The sequence below is a fragment of the Biomphalaria glabrata genome, chromosome 15 (genome assembly GCF_947242115.1).
Source record: "Biomphalaria glabrata chromosome 15, xgBioGlab47.1, whole genome shotgun sequence".
In the NCBI taxonomy this organism is placed as follows: domain Eukaryota; kingdom Metazoa; phylum Mollusca; class Gastropoda; family Planorbidae; genus Biomphalaria; species Biomphalaria glabrata.
Window position 1 is genome coordinate 13,290,183 of NC_074725.1, and position 22,848 is coordinate 13,313,030.

Genomic DNA, 22,848 nt, shown 5'->3' on the forward strand with positions numbered 1-22,848 from the left:
GCAATAGCGAAAGGAATTTAGCAGCTGAAAGCTTTTGGAAGGGAGGCCCTTCCTGGCCACTCAGGGGAAATTTCGCTTGGATAGAGCAGTAGAATGACGAATAGTGGGGGTTATGTATGATTGTGGCGTGGGGTGGGGTGCTGAATTGGGGAGCGACACAAGATTTAAAAGTCGAAAGAAAGTAAATAAATGAATAAATAAATAACCGTGGACAAAACGTGTGGATATTATTATTACTACCATGAGATGTCAGACATTTTCCCTCTTCAGTGGGGCCGTCAGGTTTTCAACGAGATCCGTTCAGTTGTTTTAAAAAAAAGTTTTTTTTCCCTGGGTGAGTTTTGAAAAAAAAAAAGGGGGGGGGTAAAAATGATTTAAAAGATAAATTGGGTCTCTCTTTCCATTCAACCTTGACCCTTAACCTCGTGCGTCATCGATGGAGATGGCAAATAACATTTCCGTTTTTCGAAACTCGAGGCGCCTCTGGGAGCCTTTGACAGGGCCTCTCGTAAAGAGGGGAACAGAAGCGTGCTTGTACATGCTTGAAAGGGGCGGGAGGGCGTTGGGGGGGGGGGAGGGTAACATTGTCAGAACGTTAGCAGGAAAGGCAGGCCGGAAGTGAGCATCGCTGTACTAGGAAAAACAAACTATTAGAGTGCAAAGTTTGTTCTTTAATTGATATATGCCGTTGAGTTTGTTTCTCGTAATGGCGTTATGTATAAACAGCAGAATATCATTGTAAGCACTTGACCTGTTGGCCGAGAAGATAGTTGCCCTGATCTTCATCAGTTCGATTCTCAGAACAGTGACTTGTCCAAAGTCCTTGGGTATTAAGTGCTGACCAATGTCTTCTGTGATCACGACCTACAGTGAAAATGTCACAGCCTTTTCTCGTCAAAATAGAATCAAAATTGACCCAGATTTAGAAAAGAATCAGACTATGTAGTCTCGGAGACAAAATATACTCAGAGACTATCAACCTGTTCCAGTAAAACTATTGTTAAAGTGAGGTAAACTTATAAACTAACGCTATCTAGTCCTCAAAATATCTACATGACCTTTTTTATTTTGTGACATATTTTTTTTTTAGGTCAACCTGTTTCTATACCACTAATAAGTAAAGTGATATTGTCAGAGTTGGGACAAACGGGTGTAATATATCACAGACCTTACTTATGTCATAATTCATGTAGATCTAGATTTACTCAGTGGTCACGGAAAAAAAAACTTAATTTATGTTTTAAACACCAATGTTATGGTCGCTTCATAAATGCCATGATGGCACTAAGTCATTGGCTCATATTATACAACATAACCAAGCTTGGTTCCTGGCCACGCAAACAGCACTATTTTTGTGTGTGTGTGTTCATTTTATACTGGAAATGTGGAGAGGGTCCTGCTGATACGCGGCAGCAGCCTGGCTTCAACAAAGAAAAGATCACCGAATACCTCCTCGTCTGAATAATGTAAATTTAGATATTTTTTTTTTAAACCAAACCCTCGTCTTTACCTCGCCTTTTCTTGTCCTGTTTTTCTTGAATTCGACTGAAAATCACCAGCTATTTGCTCCACTGAAAGACTCGCTGGGATTTTTTTTTGTTGTCTCCTATCTGGCCGCAACTCGTTTACCAGCGGGCCTAGTCTTGCATTGCGGATTAGATTACCCGCGGGGGAAAAAAAAAAGAAAGATGCTTGTCCCTCCAGGAGTAGAAAAATAAAACAGCAGTAGCGTAGATTTCAAGCATCGAGACACCTTTGTCCCCCCCTTCCCCGCTTTGTCCATGTTTTTTTTTGGTGTTCACTCCACCTAACCAGCCTTGCAAACAAAAAAAACGAAAAAAGACTACTACTTGCCAGGGTGGATGTTAAGAATTATTCCCCTAAGAGGTAGAGGGGACAACTCGTGGACCACATACTGTGATATGGCCAGAAACACTTTAAATATAATCTTTATAATGTTTATGTTGTTTATATGGTCACGTTACCCTCCTCCCCACAATCTTTTTCTCCCCACCTCGTTTTAGTCTGAATATTATTTTTTTGCTTCTTGCCCAGGTCTGAATTGTTATGACTCTGGAATTCTGGTCACCGTGACATTTTACACCAGGAATGCAATTAAAAAAAAAGATTAAAAAAAAATGTTTTGACACAAACTTTTGTTTCTTTGGGGGGTAGTAGTCCTGAACGTGTGGTATGGACACAAACTTCTGTTTCTGTGGGGGGTAGTAGTCCTGAACGTGTGGTATGGACACAAACTTTTGTTTCTGTGGGGGGTAGTAGTCCTGCACGTGTGGTGTGGACACAAACTTTTGTTTCTGTGGGGGGTAGTAGTCCTGAATGTGTGGTATGCACTTTGGTCATAACGATGATCCGAGGCTGGAAGCCTGGTTTTCATTATCTCTTTCGTCTTTGCTAGAACCCGAGAAAACTCACAGTTGAGTGACATGTAGCAGGCATCCACCTTTGATGTCCCACCAAGAATCTCAGCAGCACCTCGAAGTGTCTTCGGACAGGTCAAACAGTCCATTTAAAGCTGTGAGCAATGCTCAACTTGTGCACTATTCTTTTTTTCTTTTTCTGGGACCATCGGCAACTGAAATTGAAAGTAAGTTGCAAGTTACGGAGACTTTAGATCTAAATCTGTTTCATCAGGGAGCGTTCTGACCTTCTGTTTGTTGTCATATTTCTCGTACCTTAACTTTATATCCATTTTCATGTCGTAACTATGCTTGAATTCATATCGTAACCATGCCTGGATTCTTGCTTTGATTCGGTTTATATCATAACCATGCTTGGATACGGTTTATGATGTAACCATGCCTGGATACGGTTTTAGATGTAACCATGCCTGGATACGGTTTTAGATGTAACCATGCCTGGATTCGGTTCTTGATGTAACCATGCCTGGATTCGGTTCTTGATGTAACCATGCCTGGATACGGTTTTAGATGTAACCATGCCTGGATACGGTTTTAGATGTAACCATGCCTGGATACGGTTTTAGATGTAACCATGCCTGGATACGGTTTTAGATGTAACCATGCCTGGATTCGGTTCTTGATGTAACCATGCCTGGATTCGGTTTTAGATGTAACCATGCCTGGATTCGGTTCTTGATGTAACCATGCCTGGATTCGGTTCTTGATGTAACCATGCCTGGATACGGTTTTTGATGTAACCATGCCTGGATACGGTTCTTGATGTAACCATGCCTGGATACGGTTTTAGATGTAACCATGCCTGGATTCGGTTCTTGATGTAACCATGCCTGGATACGGTTTTAGATGTAACCATGCCTGGATACGGTTTTAGATGTAACCATGCCTGGATTCGGTTCTTGATGTAACCATGCCTGGATTCGGTTCTTGATGTAACCATGCCTGGATTCGGTTCTTGATGTAACCATGCCTGGATTCGGTTCTTGATGTAACCATGCCTGGATTCGGTTCTTGATGTAACCATGCCTGGATACGGTTTTAGATGTAACCATGCCTGGATACGGTTCTTGATGTAACCATGCCTGGATACGGTTTTAGATGTAACCATGCATGGATTCGGTTCTTGATGTAACCATGCCTGGATACGGTTTTAGATGTAACCATGCCTGGATACGGTTTTAGATGTAACCATGCCTGGATTCGGTTCTTGATGTAACCATGCCTGGATTCGGTTCTTGATGTAACCATGCCTGGATTCGGTTCTTGATGTAACCATGCCTGGATTCGGTTCTTGATGTAACCATGCCTGGATTCGGTTCTTGATGTAACCATGCCTGGATTCGGTTCTTGATGTAACCATGCCTGGATTCGGTTCTTGATGTAACCATGCCTGGATTCGGTTCTTGATGTAACCATGCCTGGATTCGGTTCTTGATGTAACCATGCCTGGATTCGGTTCTTGATGTAACCATGCCTGGATTCGGTTCTTGATGTAACCATGCCTAGATACGGTTTTAGATGTAACCATGCCTGGATACGGTTTTAGATGTAACCATGCCTGGATTCGGTTTATGCATAACAATGCTTGGATTCGGTTCTTGATGTAACCATGCTTTGATTCGGTTCATGATGTAACCATGCTTTGATTCGGTTCATGATGTAACCATGCTTTGATTCGGTTCTTGATGTAACCATGCTTTGATTCGGTTCATGATGTAACAATGCTTTGATTCGGTTCATGATGTAACCATGCCTGGATACGGTTTTAGATGTAACCATGCCTGGATTCGGTTTATGCATAACAATGCTTTGATTCGGTTCATGATGTAACCATGCTTTGATTCGGTTCATGATGTAACCATGCTTTGATTCGGTTCATGATGTAACCATGCCTGGATACGGTTTTAGATGTAACCATGCCTGGATTCGGTTTATGCATAACAATGCTTGGATTCGGTTCATGATGTAACCATGCTTGGATTCGGTTCATGATGTAACCATGCTTTGATTCGGTTCATGGTGTAACCATGCTTTGATTTGGTTCATGGTGTAACCATGCTTGGATTTGGTTCACGAATTAACCATGCTTGGATTCGGTTTATGTCGTAACCAAGCTCGACCCCAGGATGAACATAAGCTCGTTTTTCACATAATACTTACCCATCAAAGGATATTTCTCTTACAGTTGGTGCAAGACAAACTAAAAACAAAACAAAAACATTATGACTATTAAAATCAGAATATTCATTCACACCAGATTCATTCAAAAGTTAATGTGAAATATTTATATTATATAGTTGAATTGTATGTAATGATTTGATTACGAGGGAAACAAAGTAGGTTTTTCTTTGTCTGCTTTTCTTTGTCTGTTTTTCTTTGTACTCGAAGTTTTGCTGCTCCTTGATCATGGTTAAATCACGAAATCCTGATGGTGTTTTTTTTTTAATTTCTAAAATGTTTTCAGCTTTCTTCTGAATGTTTTTCTCAAACAGTGAGAACGTGGTCGAGAGGCCAAGTGCGCTTGGCTACCTAGAAGGGGGCTCGTGGTTCGTCACCCGACTCGGGCAGAGTTGTGTTTACTGAGCGCCTAAAGGCAGCACGGAAAACCAACTCCTAGATACTCCCCCCCCCCCCCCCACTGGTCCACAAATGAGATTGGACCAAAAGCGCTCTGAGCACGCTATAAGCATGAAAGTAGCGCTATATAAAAGCTATAATAATTAAAAAAAAAAAAAAAAAAAAAAAAAAAAAAAAAAAAAAACAGTTGCCCAAATGTTGTTTTTTGTCTGTTTGTTTGTTGTTTACCAATGAACATACCATCAGCATTTATGATTTGATAAAGTTTATTATTTATTTTTAATGTTCATATTGCCATACCAGGCAATACCATATTGAAACTTTAAATACTGCAGATGTGAGCATGAGGACAAATTGACAACGCCCGACTTAGTAATCGTAAAACGTCAAAGTGTCAAAGAATCTTGTTTACTGCTATGGGGGTTTGGCGTTATGGTTTACATAATGAAAACAAGCTGGCTTGCATTTCAGAAAGGAAAACAAAAAAAAAAAACTAGACATAAAAATAAGAAATTAAATAAATGGAATACTTCGAGAACAAATATTTTTTGTTAAAGTTTTCAAACCAGTCTGGCGCGATAGTCCTAGCCGCCCCGTAAATAGACTAGTGTTTTAGGCCAAACATTCATATTGTTGTTTTTTTTTTTAACAAAGCCTTTATATCAACTCAGTCTGTCTGTCTTTCTGTCTGGCCGAAAGTTTGTACACGCTATTTCTCCGAAACCCATTTTGGGATCAAGCTGAAATTTTTGCCCCATTATTTCTTTTACTTGACAACACAAGAATCAGTAAAAAAAATTAATAAGTTAATCAACTATTGGTAATAAATTACATTGTTTGGTATCTCAAACAAAAGAAAGAAATGTTACTTGACAGAAGTAAGCTGAATAAGTAATAAGTAAGTAATAAGATGAATTAGTCCCCTTTCCAAGAGAAAGAAATAGTACTTGACTAACATGGCGGTAAAAGCTGAACTAGTCACTTTTATAGATTGTCGTCTGAGGCTTATTACAAATTTAATTACCTGACTGATCCAAATTAATTGATACACTTAATATAAGCTTTTTTTTTTTCTATTTTGCTTGTTTTAAATGAAATTTTTATTTGTACTCAGAATGTTGAAACTTGTTTTATTACTTCATTTACATCGCTAGTCTATTTAACAAAGCGTATCGATTTGGTTTAAACTTCGATCCGCCATGTTGTCGAAAGACGTTACGACACTAATCAAAACATTCATTGACCGAGATTGGAATAGAAACTAATTTCATCTCTGCTTGGAACAAAACGAAGTTGTTAGGTGCCTGGAATCGTCACTTTGTGCAATCTGCCACTTTACTAATCGGGAACTGTTAAGTTAAACTCGCCCCCCCCCCCGGTCACTCTCGTCAGACACAAGCCCCTGGCACCGTGACCGATGTGTAGCTCTAACCTTTGCCTTTGGTCTGGGAGGGTGATGCGTGGTTAGCTCATCAGCAGGAGCGTGCACGCGTGAGGTGTCCTGCTGTATCCGCATCTCTTCACGCGTCTTCCTAACCCTACCGCTCTCACTCATATCCGAGTATACTAGGGTCATGCTGGCCCCTCCGCTAGAATCCACCATATTCAGGGTTCACGGAAATACAGTTCAACGTATCACCCTTTTCCCCCCCTTTCTTTATCTAACGACAATCGGTTCATGTTCCGTCAAAATAGAACGCTTGGAATAGATTTGACCGCGAGATAATGCTGTTATTTAGAATTTCAGATAATAGTTCTATGCAAGGTGGCAGGTAACAGCTGCCTATATTAATGGCTTGCACAGACCACGGCCATTATCACGATTTCATTGCCACGATCATCTTTGATCCATTTTGGAATTGTTCTCTCTTGGGGTGCAGCTAAGTGACTTTGCGATTCCACTGCCCTTGGAGTAATTAGCATTCAAGAAATTCTACAGTAATATTACCTTACAGATAAGATTGGGGGGTTAGTATTCTAGAAAATATTTTGCATTCCTGTTACATGCTGGTACACTGACAAATTATATACGAACATTATCTTAAAGCTCATCGATAGATTATTTTTAACAAAAATTATTTTGTGTTTGACACAAGAAAAACATGAGAAATTTGAGCAGGAAATCTCTTGTCGAGTGTGTTTCCGAAGAATTAGTTTGTATGTGTTTGAAATGATTGCTGAGAGATAGAGATGGGGGGGGGGGGGGTAACGTGTGTGTAAATCAATTTTTTTTCTGACATAGATTTATTATCTTTCATAACTAATGTTCATACACTCAAAACTAAATTTCACTAACGATATACATTTATTTTACTATAAGATATCATACAATATGACATAAAAGAAACATTTTTTTTTTACAAATTTACAGTTTATAACAATTTCTATGTAAAATATATTAACAATGTTTGCTATTTTCAAACGAAATTAATACTTAATTTAAAAAAAAAATTACTACTGATCCAGTGGCGCAGAATGTTTTCCATGGGCCCGGGTTCAGAAGTATGACGTTGGGCCTCTCCTCATGTAAGTTGAGCTTGACTGAACCCAAATGGAGACATGTAATACGCGAACAGCAAGGGTCCTGACTGAATATTTTACTTCAGCTTCACAAGAGACAATGGCTTTTCAAGCTGGATCCACGACAGCTTTACAAGAGACAAGGGCTTTTCAAGCTGGATCCACGACAGCTTTACAAGAGACAAGGGCTTCTCAAGCTGGATCCACGACAGCTTTACAAGAGACAAGGGCTTCTCAAGCTGGATCCACGACAGCTTTACAAGAGACAAGGGCTTCTCAAGCTGGATCCACGACAGCTTTACAAGAGACAAGGGCTTCTCAAGCTGCATCCACGACAGCTTCACAAGAGACAAGGGCTTTTCAAGATGGATCCACGACAGCTTTACAAGAGACAAGGGCTTTTCAAGCTGGATCCACGACAGCTTTACAAGAGACAAGGGCTTTTCAAGCTGGATCCACGACAGCTTTACAAGAGACAAGGGCTTTTCAAGCTGGATCCACGACAGCTTTACAAGAGACAAGCTTTTCAAGCTGGATCCACGACAGCTTTACCAGAGACAAGGGCTTTTCAAGCTGGATCCACGACAGCTTTACAAGAGACAAGCTATTCAAGCATAATTGGAGCTGGAGCTCAATTTCCTATAGAACGAATTAATAGAAATAAAAAGCTTCCGAATGTTGCAAGGAATATTGCTAGGAACCAGTGTTCACGTACCTTGTTCATGACCATTTAGGTACAACAATTCTGGGATCTTCGAGATTTAATAATCAAAATTAGCTGTTAACTTATAACAGTAATTTATGAATTTCAACGAGGTCTAACTTATAGTAATACAAAAACACAACCAAAAAACAAACAAACAAAGATTTAACAATTAAACAAAAACTAAGACGAAATAATTGTATCTAGTAGAGTTCATTCAGATTGTTTACTTATTTAAAATTATAATTAGTCGTATACAATATACAAATCTAACATGTAAGTATTTGGTACAGTGCTGTAGTGACATATTAAGAGTTATCTACCTTTATAACTTTTCTTCTACAGTATAGGGCATAGGGTTTTTACAACGTTTTGTTTCTCGCGCTCTTGATAAAAAATACGAAAAACAAGACTCTCGTCTGCTACTGCTCTCTTGCGTACATTCCATTGGCTTCCTATGAATGCAAGACTCGACAACAAGGTGGCCACACTTTATTTATCATCAGTGAATCTACAACAAAGAAATGCCCTCACATCTTAGTGAACCCATGTTATGGAGGGCGTGTGTGTGCGTTTCTATGGGGACGGTGGGAAGAGGTTAGCGATTGGCTGTAAATGATGCAAGATACACGGGATTGTTGTCAGCGGTCTGGATTAGGACAGGCGACTTTAAAACCTGAGACTGAAAAGATGTGTTATTGTAGTGAGTTAGATTTTGTTTAAAATACCATTTTATATTATTACTAAAGTCTACTAAATATTTATTGCATTTCATCACTAGATGACTTTGTCTATATTTTAATACAAACATAATATTTTACACGTTAAGATATAAAAAAAGGCCAAAAGTGGCTTAGTTGTCTACCAGAAGTTTTGTGCTTCAAGTCAACGACCGTCGACAGCAACCGATCACTCAATATGTCAGTGAGTCATGCGCTCCTCAACGCTTCTAGTCGTACCACGTTTCTCCCTCTAAAGGCTTTTTCACTACATACATGGACTACAAGTTGAAAACTCGCTCTCCATTCATCTCATGCCGACAACATGCTTCACTACATTCAAGAAGAATACTAATACCTGTCTGTTTAAAAACTTCTTCGAGCGTAGTTTTTACTTTAAGGAGTTATCGGGTATAAGCTATATAAGCTGTTCATGATAATAGCCTAAAGTAAAGTCTATATAACAAATAACAAGTATAAACTGTACATGATAATAGCCAAAAGTATAGTCTGCATAGCAAGTATAAGCTGTACATGATAATAGCCAAAAGTAAAGTCTATTTATCAAGCATAAGCTGTACATGATAATAGCCAAAAGTTAAGTCTATATATCAAGTATAATCTGTACATGATAATAGCCAAAGGTAAAGTCTATATATCAAGTATAAGCTGTACATGATAATAGCCAAAGGTAAAGTCTATATATCAAGTATAAGCTGTACATGATAATAGCCAAAGGTAAAGTCTATTTATCAAGCATAAACTGTACATGATAATAGCCAAAAGTATAGTCTGCATAGCAAGTATAAGCTGTACATGATAATAGCCAAAAGTAAAGTCTATTTATCAAGCATAAGCTGTACATGATAATAGCCAAAAGTTAAGTCTATATATCAAGTATAAGCTGTACATGATTATAGCCAAAGGTAAAGTCTATATATCAAGTATAAGCTGTACATGATAATAGCCAAAGGTGAAGTCTATATATCAAGTATAAGCTGTACATGATAATAGCCAAACAAACTTTCGGTTACTGTGAACCAGACAATTATTACTAGGGCCATGTATAGATACGTGAGCTGACTTAATCGCCTCAATTTTCTAGGGTTCCAGATATAGAGTAGTCTTGCAAAACCTAAACTCTGAACGATAGGCTTGACGTGTGTGTGTGTGTGTGTGTGTGCTGACTGCCCAATGCCGTTAGTGTGTGTGCTGACACCTGTGGTGACCTCGGGGACTGTGTCTTGTGTTGACAAACACGTTGCTAAAACAATAACTGACCTTAGAGGGGGGAAATAAAAGGGGCTGAGTAGGGAAAGGAGAGAGAGAAAAAAAAGGTGGGGGTGGGCTGGAAAGATAAATATCCTGTGGAATGGTTGAAAGACAAAGGCCATCACGACTGGACGTGCCTTAAGCCCAGTAGAATGTCCGGCTCAAAGGACATGGGCACAAATATGAAGGGGAAAATGCAACTGCTTGTTTTTGTGTTCCCGCCTTATTTCTAAGTCGTGACACACTTTACTGCTGACTTCCGGTAACTTCACCGTTATGGACTTTGAAACGAATTTTAAAATAATAATGATAATTAATAATACATAATAATAAAGCAACAATAAATAAAAAGTAAAGAAGGCTTGAGGATTCAGTTCGAGTAGCAGTTCTTCAGTCTTTCTCTTTTCTTTTATTTCCCTTCCAATGTTGAAATAGTGTTCGTGCAGCATTAGTTATCTACAAATCTATTCAAAATATTCTTAATCACGTGTCATATCTGTGTACAGCTGTACAGCACACCTGGTATTGGATTGTGTAATTAGATGCACATCACATTGAGATCTAAATAAACGTAGGTACCCCCTTCCTGCCTAAACTGCCCTGACGCTTGAAGCTCAAACTTAGTTATAGTCTGGGTTCCTCGCGTAAATAAGTCGCTATCTCGGCATACAACACATGAGTTGCAACCAAATAATGTCTTTAAATATAATCTTTGTGTACTCGTTAATAAAAGAGTCCAATCACAATGCTTTAGTTTATAATCACAGTCTGTTTAAAACTATACTCCTACGTAAACGTTAGTTAAATAACGCCCCAGAACAGAATTATTTGCTTCGTGGGTCAGAATAGCCAACGTTTGTACATTCATGCGTCAGAATAGCCTCTTGAGTTAAATCTAATAGAATATAGTATATTAACAGTTCGCACGCGGCCGCTAACATATCCTATTCCACCCACTGAACAAAACTTTGTTCGTTCTCCCGCCTGGTTAAGCAGATAGAATTCAGACACTTCTCGGGTTAGACTTGAGATCGATTATTGGTGCAATATATCTCCTCCAAAGAGCAATGAAGTGCATTATTTAACACGGCTCATTCTCTTTAGTTTAAAAAAAAAAAGAAAAAAAAAAGAGTCGCTAATTTGTGACACTGTTCGAGCAAACGAGAACTTAATGTTTGTAAAGCGCTTTACAGAAACATTTTTTTTTTAAACCGGAATTCATAGCCCTCCCTTTTTTTTAAAGACTCAATGAATAGATTCTTTTATAGATGCCAGTGTAAATGCTTAGACAGAATAACAAAAAACAAACTTAACCCTTTTAGCCACCATTAGCCGCATTAGGGAGTCAAAATGTCTGACATTTTCTTCAATTGGTGACGCAGTCTAAGAGTTAAAAAAAAAAAAGGACTATGGAGTGCAAATGTATTTTCAATATACAAATAACGTATTCTGTTCAGCGCGCGCTTTTCAGAGCAGACGATAGAATGTTTACCTTTTTGCTTTTCTTTCGTCTGAATGAAAGGCGCGCGGCGTTCGATGGAAACCTAACTTTTGGTACCTCTTCCCCCCCCCCCCTTTTTTTTCCACGCCGTATCTTTTGGGTACCTTTGAAAAGATAATCCATAACTCATTTTTTTTTCTTAAGCACGATCTATATACTTTTTTTTGTTGTTGTTGTAGTGCGCTTGCTTGCCTGCGATAATTGTGCACTTTAGGTATGGCCGCTATCACTCAGAGGGTTTCACTACTTTGGTTTGTTTCACTTCCACGCTTTCTCCTTTTGCGCTTCTTTTGGTTTGGGATCTTCATTCCAGGCGCGTTCTGCAAACATTCATTTTATGAGCAGGCTGTTTGTCTATTACATCTGATGCATGATGGCGTCAAATCTGGTCGTGATATTATTCCTTAGACAATTGTCGTTGAGTGTGTGTGTGTGTTTCTGTGGTGACGGTGGGACGAGGTTAGCGATTGGTTGGTGGCTATGTAGTGTGAATGGTGCAAGATAAGCGGCATTGTCGTCAGCGGTCTTATGATTCCAGATTGCCAGAGTGAAAAGACGTGTTTTTCTTAGTGAGTTAGATTTAGTTCAAAATACCAGCTTATATTATTGCTTAAGTCTATTACATTTATTTATTTCATCTCAAGTTAAAATGTGTCTACATGGTAATAACATTTATAGTTAGTTTTATTCACAAAGAAGTTACTCAATTTATTTCAAGTTTTACACGTTAAAATATTATGCCCCTACAGCGGTTAAGTTCTCTATGTCACGTCCCTAGTGACACCTCATTGTTTACAAATGAGGACATTGTACCTATCTCAAATCAGGTCAGCGTACCCACGCTTAAATGCCAGAAAGATGCCGATTAAAACTTAGCTCAAGACTACAGCAGGGAAACAAAATTAGCATAGCTTAAGTTACAAACACAGTTCCTAGCGACACCTCATTGTTCACAAAATGAGGACATTGTACCTATTTCAAATCAGGTCAGCGCACTCACGCTTTAATGCCAGAAAGACGCCGATTAAAGCTTAGTTCAAGGCTACAGCAGGGAGACATAATTAACGTAGGTTAAATTACAAAAACAATTAAAAGGAAAATTAAATGTAAACGGGTCAAGGAGTCAAGGATGGGTATTGAATTGTCACTGTTCTTTATCCTAAAGAAAGATATAAAAGGCGGACTGTTAGCTTGTGACGGGAGAGAGAGCTAGAAAGTTAGACTTAGTAGTCGCTAGTTTTTAAAGTAAATATTTACTCATTTTATTGAAAATTTCACTGAATCCTGTATCTGTTATATATATCTTTGTACATACATTTATTGTTTCAAGTTCAAGTTTTAAATAATTAAAACTAAAGAAAACGTATCAGCACTTTGTTACTTCATTACTTATTAAAGTGTTTGAACTATAATCAAGGCACCTCCGAACCCGCATATGTCACAAGTTTACAGCATCAAGATCTGCCATTTAAATAAACGTAATAAACACGTGACATAAATTGACACCTCCGACGGCTGCATGTACAACGAATTTATTCATCAACTTGATAACTACTACAGGATCAATACTTTCATCTGGCAACCTTTGACGTCTGCCACGATAACCAACCTGCATCGAAACAACTCTTTGACAGTTGTGTTGCATCAAACTAGAACTACAGACGATAGTTCTACGTCACTACTCAGCCTCTCATCACTACGAAGAAAACTTCACGTTCAAGTCTACAACTACATGTCTTTATGACAAGGTCAGTACAACCTTACGTCATTTTACAGGCTTGATCTATCAACTTAGATCGCCTTGTATATTTACTTACTAGCGACAAGTAATTGTTCTCAAATTGCCTAATCAAGCGGCAACTACAAGTGATAATCATCTTATCAATAATCATCTACAAAAATCATCTTATAACAACAATTTAGATGATGAAACATTGAACTATTGTGTATCTTAAATAACCAAAGAACATTTTAATTAAAGTATATTCAAGTCTACATTTATATTCAACTATCAATATTTAACAAGTACAAGACTACTTGCTACTGAATTGCCATGGCAGCCAAAATGTTGACACTCCAAGATTTTCTCGAGATGGCCAAAGAATTAGCCATGCCTAAACCAGAAAGACTACAATGGGCAAAGCAAGAACTTGAAGAACATAAAAATGAAGTATTAGCACAACGAAAAGAAGAGATGGAGCACGAACTCCGTATCAAAGAAGAAGAACGCCTTATAAAAGAAAGAGACATCCAATTAGCTCAGGCACAAAAAGAAGCAGCGAATGCCCAACAAAGGTCTGCAGGTTTTGACAGATATAAACAAATGTCAAAAATGGCAAATTTTCAAGAATCGAAAGACAATATTGATTCTTATCTGATGCGTTTTGAAGAACTAGCAAAAGCATCAGGTCTACCTGAAGAACAATACTCTAGAACTCTCATGAGCCTTCTTACGGGTAAAGCCATAGACATTTGCATTCAACTTCCAGCGCACGAACTAGACAACTATAGCAATGTCAAAGAAGCACTCCTGAGACAGTATGGCGCTACACAAGATGCATACAGAAAAAAGTTCTATACAGAAAGGCCTCGACAAGAAGATGATCCATTAATATTTGTATCAAACATGACAATGTGGTTTGATAGGTGGATCTCCTTGTCAAAAATAGAAAATTCATACGAAAATCTGAGAGAGCATGTCATCATAGATGCCATCACACATGCACACTCAGAAGATATTCAATCCTTTATCATTGAAAGACAACCAAAAGACATTCAAACTTTGACTCAAATAGTACGACAATACAGGGCAGCATATCCAAACAAACCTATTAAACAGTCTGCAGAAGAGAATTTCATCTGTTATAGCAAAGAAACCAGAACACCACGATTCTCAAGACCAGAAAAAACGCCAATATGTACAAACTGTAATTTCAAAGGACATTATGCTTCACAATGTAAAACCAGAGACATAGAATGCAGTTACTGTCATCTTAAAGGTCACTACGCAAACGAATGTAGAAAGAAACTAAACAACTTAAGTGACAGATCCAAAGAAAAACAAGCAGCCAGGTACCAGCCACAATCTACAAGAAATCAAAACTATGGTAATCAAAACTATGGTAATCAAAACAAATTCTACAACAGAAAACCTAGATCTGAACACGCAACAATGACTATAGTTACAAAGTCTAAAGGTCTAGAATACTATCCAGGCTTAGTTGGAAACCAGAAAGTGGAAGTGATCAGAGACACAGGTTCGACATCCGTGGTCGTACATTCAAAATTTGTTAAGACTCATCAATACACAGGCAAATATGTTGCGGCTACAGCTTTCAATGGTACAGTCAGCAATCTACCTGTAGCAGAAATTAACATTACAACACCTTTCTACAGTGGTGATGTAGAAGCACTAGTATCAGACAATTTACCTGTAAATCTGTTGATTGGCAACATTAAAGGAGTTCGTGATTGCACTCAACGAGACCTACAAGACTGGTCGAAAGCCATAAAAGTAAGCCAAGAATGTAACGCAGTCATTACAAGATCAATGACAAAAGAAAACATTGAATCAGAAAATCTACAGAATGAATCAAACTCAAATCAACAAAATGACAACGCAACCAAAGAAACTACAGATCAAGAAACCACTAATCAAAATGAAATGACTAGCAATTCAAACATCCCACCTGAATTCAACAATAAAGAATTTAAAGAAGAACAAAAGAAAGATCCTACTCTATCAAGACTATACAAAAAAGCACAGACCAATATAAATCCAGAAACAAACAATGAACCATATCTTGACAACGGAATGCTTATGAAACGAAGCAAAAACAAAAATGAAATCATTTAACAAATAGTCGTACCACAAACATACAGAAAGACAATAATTGAATCAGGACACAGCAAACCTTTTTCTGGACATATGGCTGTATCCAGAACAAAGAAAAGAATTCTACAACATTTCTATTGGCCAAGCATAACGAAAGATGTAAAGAAGTTCGTCAGTACATGTCATATTTGTCAAATGAAAGGACCTAAAGGTAGACACACTCAAGCACCAATTCAAACTGTAGAACTCACAGACAAACCATTCCAGAAAGTCGCCATTGACATTATTGGACCCATACCAATTGAATCAGCAAGAAAGCATAAATACATACTTACTTTAGTTGATACATGTACAAGATGGCCAGAAGCAATACCATTAGTCAACATAACAGCTATTGACATTACCAGAGCTTTGTCAGAAATTTTCTCCAGAACCGGACTACCAGAGGTGATACTAAGTGACCGAGGGGGACAATTTACAGCGGAAATCACGAAAGCATTCATGGACATGTACAAAATAAAGATGAAATTTACAACGGCCTACCACCCACAGAGTAACGGGCTCTGCGAACGTATGAATTCTAGTTTGAAGCAAATCATATCAAAAATAGCAAATGACAACCCACAAAATTGGGATCTTTTAATACCAGCAGCACTTTTTGCTTACCGAGAAAGTCAACAAGAAACTACAGGTTTTTCTCCATTTGAAATGCTCTACGGCGCAAATCCGAGAGGACCTATGGCAGCACTAAAAGAATCATTAATGGCACCAAGACAGAATGCAACAGCAACAAAAACAGCATTTCAACATGTCATAGACACTCGAAATATGGTCATTCAAGCATGTCAAAAAGCTAAACAAGAAACAGCAAAAGCCAACATAGCTACCCAAAGACGAGTAAACGAAAGCAGAACTTTGAGAAAATTAGAACCAGGAGATAAAGTGAGACTATTATTGCCAGATAAAAAGAACAAGTTTTTTATTCAATGGCAAGGACCATTTTTAGTTACCAAGAAAGTCACAGACGTAGACTAAGAAATTGAAATAAACAACAAAAAGAAAGTCTATCACATCAATATGCTACATAAATATAATGAAGAAATGCAAGAAAATGAAACAGTGCAAGACACAATTACATGTTTGACTATTCTTCAAGAAAGTGATTCAAATGATACACAAGAACTCATACTCCCGAATCCAATATCAACACAAACAGAATCATGGAAAGACATAAAATTGAACAATTTATCATGTCAAAGAAAGCAAGACGTATCAGAAATACTAAAGAATTACTCAGCAATTTTTACCGACGTTCCAGGCAAAACATCAGTTATCGAACATGAGATCAATTTGACTAGCGACAAACCAACAAAACAAAGACCATATCCAGTTCCAATACATTATAGAGACTTTCTACAAAAAGAAATCAACCAATTACTACAACAAGGCATAATTGAACATTCAAATTCGCCCTACGCAGCACCTATCGTACTTGTGAAACGACACAATGCTACAACACCTAGAATGTGTGTAGACTTTAGGCAACTCAACAAAATTACTTGCCTAGACTCTTACCCTATGCCTAATCCAGAAGATCTCATGACACAGTTTGCTGAAGCAAAATTTTTTACAAAAATAGATCTTTCAAGGGGATATTACCAAATTCCAATGAAAGAACAATGTAAACCATACACAGCTTTCACTACTGCATTTGGACTATTCCAATTTAACTACATGCCATTTGGTTTAGTCAATGCAAGTAGCACATTCAACAGAGCAATACACCGACTATTCGGACAAAGAAAAGATACTGTTTCATATATAGACGACATATGTATCTTTCACAAATCTTGGGAAGAACATTTGCAAGGACTAAAAGAAATCTTTCATGAACTAAGACAGCATGGCGTCACTATCAAACCAAGCAAAATGGAACTAGCCATGAATGAAGTAACATTTTTAGGTTACAAAGTAAGCTACAACTCTTTAAAACCTCAAGATGAAATCATCAAGAGAATATTAGACATTCAAGTGCCTAAGACAAAGAAACAAATCAGGAGTATACTAGGACTATGCAATTTCTACCGATGTTTCATACCTAATTACACGACTCTCACATCGCCCTTGACAAACCTTACCAAGAAAGGTCAACCAAACAAAGTACTTCATTCACAAGAACTGGAAGACACTATAACGAGAATCAAGGACACCTTTTCACACGAGTCCATTCTCAAGTTACCAGACCAAAACAAAACATTTCACCTTGCGACGGACGCGTCCTCCGAAGCGATCGGAGCCTGTTTAATGCAAGAGCACAATGGAACACTACATCCCGTGTTCTATATTAGCAGGAAATTGTTACCAGCAGAAACCAGATACTCTACAATTGAAAGAGAGTGTTTAGCGATAGTTTGGTCCATAAATCGCTTTACCAAGTATCTGTTAGGCAAACCATTCAACCTACTTACAGACCATTTTCCTCTCCAATTTCTAAACACTAGAAAACTGGCTAACAGCAGACTAACACGATGGAGTTTAATGTTAACAGACTACCAGTTTACTGTAAAAACCATACCAGGGAAGATGAACGTCTTAGCAGACACCCTGTCGAGATGTACTTAGATTACAGCTACCAGAAACAAAACTTGGACATTTTTGTTTTGATTTAAATTTGATTCATACATTGACTAAAAATGATTATATATGAAATGTATATGTCATTCACTTTATTACTATAATAATTTTTTTCTTGATTTTTTTTTCTGCATTTGCCATGCTTACATGTTATTATTGTGAAGAATTTTAAAACTAGAATACTGTATTTTATTGAATATTATAACTGATTTTTATACACGGAAGAAGTATCTGTAATATCATTGTACGTTAGTAACATTATTATATATAAGATTGAGCGGTTGCAGTTCCGTTTTACTCAACATGCGTCCCGCTTAGGAAGAGGGGGGTATATGTCACGTCCCTAGTGACACCTCATTGTTTACAAATGAGGACATTGTACCTATCTCAAATCAGGTCAGCGTACCCACGCTTAAATGCCAGAAAGATGCCGATTAAAACTTAGCTCAAGACTACAGCAGGGAAACAAAATTAGCATAGCTTAAGTTACAAACACAGTTCCTAGCGACACCTCATTGTTCACAAAATGAGGACATTGTACCTATTTCAAATCAGGTCAGCGCACTCACGCTTTAATGCCAGAAAGACGCCGATTAAAGCTTAGTTCAAGGCTACAGCAGGGAGACATAATTAACGTAGGTTAAATTACAAAAACAATTAAAAGGAAAATTAAATGTAAACGGGTCAAGGAGTCAAGGATGGGTATTGAATTGTCACTGTTCTTTATCCTAAAGAAAGATATAAAAGGCGGACTGTTAGCTTGTGACGGGAGAGAGAGCTAGAAAGTTAGACTTAGTAGTCGCTAGTTTTTAAAGTAAATATTTACTCATTTTATTGAAAATTTCACTGAATCCTGTATCTGTTATATATATCTTTGTACATACATTTATTGTTTCAAGTTCAAGTTTTAAATAATTAAAACTAAAGAAAACGTATCAGCACTTTGTTACTTCATTACTTATTAAAGTGTTTGAACTATAATCAAGGCACCTCCGAACCCGCATATGTCACAAGTTTACAGCATCAAGATCTGCCATTTAAATAAACGTAATAAACACGTGACACTCTACGCATTGTACGGTGGTACAGGTCAACGACCTTCAACAACAATATTTTTTTCTGCTCTTAAGCCACACTGGAGGCTTCTGAGAGAGAAATATATATGAACTGGTATGACATTGATGTTGTGTCCGCTACTGAGACCAGATCTGGACTTTTAAGAAACAGTGTCCGCTACTGAGACCAGATCTTGACTTTTAAGAAACGGTGTCCGCTACTGAGACCAGATCTTGACTTTTAAGAAACAGTCTCCGCTACTGAGACCAGATCTTGACTTTTAAGAAACAGTCTCCGCTACTGAGACCAGATCTTGACTTTTAAGAAACAGTCTCCGCTACTGAGACCAGATCTTGACTTTTAAGAAACAGTCTCCGCTACTGAGACCAGATCTTGACTTTTAAGAAACAGTCTCCGCTACTGAGACCAGATCTTGACTTTTAAGAAACAGTCTCCGCTACTGAGACCAGATCTTGACTTTTAAGAAACAGTCTCCTCTTCTGTTGTCAAAGTCTTTCTCTCTTTTTTTTTTTTGCTGTTTGTTTAGTGTCGTCTTATGATTTCAATTTCATATTAGATGTGTACGGAGTGATAAAATACTACATCGTAGAGATGTCTACTGTGTACGGAGTGATCAAATACTACATCGTAGAGATGTCTACTGTGTACGGAGTGATCAAATACTACATCGTAGAGATGTCTACTGTGTACGGAGTGATCAAATACTACATCGTAGAGATGTCTACTGTGTACGGAGTGATCAAATACTACATCGTAGAGATGTCTACTGTGTACGGAGTGATCAAATACTACATCGTATATGTTTAGACAAGAAACTGCAACCTAGTAATTATGTGTATAGATATCTGAACCTTTTTTTTTGGCTCCTCATATTTATATTAAAATAATAATTAAAAGGCAGACTCTGGTCTCATCCTCTAAGAAGGCCCATCAGGGCCGGCCTCGCATAATTGGAGGCCCTATGCGAAATGAATTTGGTGGCCCTAAATATAAAAAAAAACAGCGAAAAAATACAAGTAAGCAATTTATTTAAAACCTGCTCGTCTAAATCGACAAAGAACTAAAATTCAGACATCGCAATGTCCATGCTCTGTCACCTGATGCACATACCTTGCCGTGGTGTGACAGCTTGAGTGCCTCAATGACCCTCAGAGCTATACCGGCGGAAGCTCATCACTCCTGGCAGGTACTACCAAGCCGGACAGGTCTGTTAGGAAAGAGGCCAGACAAAAGGTGCATCCCCCTCCCCGGGACACAGGGGTTGTGCGATAGGCTAACAACCTGTCCATGGAAAAAAAAAAGTGTTATAGAAACCAGAACAAAAGCACAAACACTAAACATTGTCAGAGGCGAAAGTAGAGCTCCACAAAGGAGACTTATGAAGCTATGCAGGGAAAGTCGAACGAATCCTGTGAGGCCGACCACTCTACTTAAACCAATGAAAAAGAAACACTTCCTTATTCAGAAGGCAGCATTTAACTTGGGAACATGGAATGTCCGCACTTTACTAGAACCAGGTAGATGTGCACAAACTGCCAAGGAAATGGCCAACTACAAACTACAGATCCTGGGAATGAGTGAAGTTCGATGGAACACATTCGGTGAAACAAGACTGCAATCAGGAGAAACCCTTCTCTTCTCTGGAAAGGAAAAAGAAGATGACTTACATGAAAATGGTGTAGCACTACTACTAAACAAGGAAGCTTTCAAAAGTCTTTTAGAATGGGAACCAGTTTCAGAACGAATAATTAGAGCCAAATTTTTGTCTAAGTTCAAAAATGTTCACATCATTATGTGCTATGCTCCCACCAACCTTGCAAGTGATACTGACAAAAATACATTCTATGACCAACTGCAAAGTATAGTTGACAAAATACCTACAAGAGATGTTTTGATCGTCATGGGAGACTTGAATGCCAAAGTGGGAAGTGACAACAGAGAGAGAGAGAAAAGTATGGGCACCCATGGACTTGGCACCATAAACGAAAATGGAGAAATGTTTGCAAACTTCTGCACATTTAATGAATTAGTGATAGGAGGCAGCATTTTCCCCCACAAAAAATGCCACAAAGTGACATGGGTTTCACCAGACAATAAAACAGAGAATCAAATCGACCACATTACCATACGGCGGAACTGGAGAAGCACATTACTAGATGTACGAAACAGAAGAGAAGCAGATATTGGCTCAGACCACCACCTAGTTGTTGCCAAACTAAAAATGAAGCTGGCCAGCAATAAAACAGAAAGAAACAAAAGGAAAAGATTTGACCTAGACAAGCTCAACAACACACAGATTAAAAAGGAATTCCAACTATCCCTTCAAAATAGATTTGCTGTGCTACAACTAGATGAGGCCAAACAAAGCGTCGATAAATCTTGGCAAAATTTCAAAGAAATTATTACTGAAACAAGCAATGAAGTACTAAGCCTTAACCCTAAGAAGAAAAAACAGTGGATTAGTGACGAGACATGGAAATTAATCGAAGAAAGGAAATGCGCTAAACAGGCAGTTAACCTAGCAAAAACAAGAAACCACAAGCAACAATCAAAACAAGACTACCAAGCAGTTTCACAGAAAGTCACCAAAATGCTTAGACAAGACAAACGATCATTTTACAATAATCTGGCAGAACAGGCAGAAGAAGCAGCAGGTAAAGGAGATATAAAACAACTATACAAAATCACCAAACTTCTCAGTACCAAAAAGGCTAATTGCAATGTTCCAGTCCGAAACAAATACGGAAAACTACTTTCTTCAATAAATGAACAACTTGAAAGATGGAAAGAATATTTTCAAGAAGTGCTCAATAGACCTAAATCACGAAATCCACCAGATCTAAATGCAGGACCAACACTAGACATAAACATGGAAGAAATAACAAAAGAAGAAATAAGGAATGCACTCAAACAAATGAAGACAGGTAAAGCAGCTGGAATTGACAACATACCACCCGAAGTCCTAAAAGAAGGAGGAAGTGAAATAGTTGACCAAATGCACAAACTATTCAACAAAATTTGGTTAACAGAAACACCTCCGGGTGAGTGGAAAAAGGGCTTGCTAATTAAAATACCAAAGAGTGGAGATCTATCACAATGTGAGAAATGGCGAGGCATCACTTTGCTGTCAGTACCAAGCAAGATTTTTAGCAGAATCCTACTAAACAGAATAAAGGGAGCATGTGATGAACACCTAAGGGAAGAACAGGCCGGATTCAGAAAAGGGAGATCTTGTGCTGACCAAATAGCTACACTCAGGATAATTGTAGAACAATGTGTCGAATGGCAATCTCCTCTCTATGCAACTTTTGTTGACTTTGAAAAAGCTTTTGATAGTGTCGACAGAGAATCTATCTGGACTGTAATGAGACATTATGGGATCCCCAATAAAATAATAACCATAATCAAGAACCTTTATGATGGTTTCACCTGCCAAGTAACCCACTGTGGCAAGCTGTCAGAGGAATTTCCAGTCACAACAGGAGTCAAACAGGGATGTCTTCTTTCACCACTCCTGTTCCTTCTAGTACTGGATTGGGTCACAAAAGAAGCCTACTCTAACGCAGGGAAAG

General features: G+C 38.2%; 1 protein-coding gene across 3 annotated transcripts in view; it reads left to right on the forward strand.

The window, feature by feature from the left end:
• Window positions 1–22,848, forward strand: part of LOC106055686 (tyrosine-protein kinase RYK-like) — a 145,312-nt gene that overhangs the window by 31,966 nt on the left and 90,498 nt on the right. Inside the window, exon 1 of one of the 3 annotated variants that reach the window (XM_056012693.1) lies at window positions 10,103–10,491. The exons of the other annotated variants lie outside the window; for them this stretch is intronic. The gene's annotated coding sequence lies outside the window, so the exon portion shown is untranslated. Of the gene's footprint in view, window positions 1–10,102; window positions 10,492–22,848 lie in introns of those variants that run through there. 3 annotated transcript variants of the gene reach the window in all.